The 1,365-nt window shown below is 47.2% G+C and overlaps 1 non-coding gene across 1 annotated transcript; it reads left to right on the top strand.

Moving 5' to 3' along the window:
- Nucleotides 1-408: 408 nt before the first annotated feature.
- TRNAA-AGC (transfer RNA alanine (anticodon AGC)) lies at nt 409-481 on the top strand. Its single transcript has one exon. It is a non-coding gene; the product is annotated as a tRNA-Ala (tRNA).
- The last annotated feature ends 884 nt before the right edge of the window (nt 482-1,365 follow it).

The raw sequence follows: 1,365 nt of genomic DNA, 5'->3' as shown, positions 1-1,365 counted from the left end.
CAAGCAAACAAAAGTGACCTCCTATGAACGAGGAGAGCGTTTGATTGGCCTGTTCAGACAACCTTGCGGGTGACCGCCCGATGCTTGCGTCGGTGGTTACGCAAATTTTACGTCACGAGATTGGAATAAAAACATGTTGGAATAGTGTTACGTTATAGGGCCCGGGTTTATGAAAAACAAGCATTCTCGTTAAGGCAATTGGACAGAGGATGGTCTGACCTCCAGCGCTATCGAAAAACATGTTCTGAGCGGTAGACAACCCCTTTAATATGCTAAGCGAGATTCTTCCGGCAACCGGTCGTCGCCCCTCCCCCCGCCCCTTCTCACCTGCGCCGTTCGCTTTCCTTCGAGCGAGTTTCACTCGAAGAGCACAATACGGTAGCAACTCGGTTACCTAGCAAAGGTGTCGGGGGTGTAGCTCAGATGGTAGAGCGCTCGCTTAGCATGCGAGAGGTACTGGGATCGATACCCAGCACCTCCACAACTTTTTTTTTTTTTCGCCAATACAAAACAGCTACAGCTTTTTTTTTTTTTCAAAGTGCCGCAATACTCGGTTGTGAGAAAGTCGATGTAAGCGCTCAGTTTTGTGCAGTTGGGGTGAACTGCAAAATGGTGCCTTTATGTGAACTCCCCAGAAAAGCTTTTTGGAATTTTGTGCACTTGGATAAAAGTAACATTGATATAAGATACGCTTAGTTCGAATAGTTCACTGTATTAGAGGTGCTTTATGCATTATAAAAATTTATCCCGACATTTTTGACAAACCTTCGGTGAGATATTCTACAAAGGCATTCAGAGTTCAGCGAATCCTGTGTCTCTGAATGCGTTTACTGCGAGAGCATTTAATTTTGCAACCTCGTTCAAGGTCCCCAACCTATTACCTTTAAACAGCGTCTCTCTCTTCAAGACAACTGGTTACAATATAGCCAGATCGTCGACCTTACACCGCCGGCAACATAGTGCAGCGTCGTTAAATTTTAGGCAACAATGACAACAGGTCGACAACGGCTGAACGAAAGCGACAACAGCAGTGACCGCACAATGGGCATGAAATGACGACGGTGACATCACGACGCCACATCACTGACTGTTGAGAAGGAAAAAAAAAAGCTTTATTTGGCCCATTCCCTAATCAAGGGCTATACGGGACTCGCTAGCTCTTCCGAACACTTATTCCACGTGCCACACGACACAGCGCAACGACACAGCGCATAGGAGCTGCTTTGTTGCCGCAGGTGGTAAAGCTAACGAATGTTCAAGATATTTGGGGTGCGATCTTGTACGCGTTCCAAACTCGAACGGAGGCGGTCCGTTCTTTCCGTCGCGAAATTGGCGGTCCGTTCCATTGCGTTCGTCCGATAGCAG

Source organism: Dermacentor albipictus, chromosome 5 (assembly GCF_038994185.2).
Source record: "Dermacentor albipictus isolate Rhodes 1998 colony chromosome 5, USDA_Dalb.pri_finalv2, whole genome shotgun sequence".
NCBI lineage: Eukaryota > Metazoa > Arthropoda > Arachnida > Ixodida > Ixodidae > Dermacentor > Dermacentor albipictus.
The sequence above is the reverse complement of the archived record's forward strand: the minus strand, read 5'-3'. Positions and strand labels throughout refer to the sequence as shown.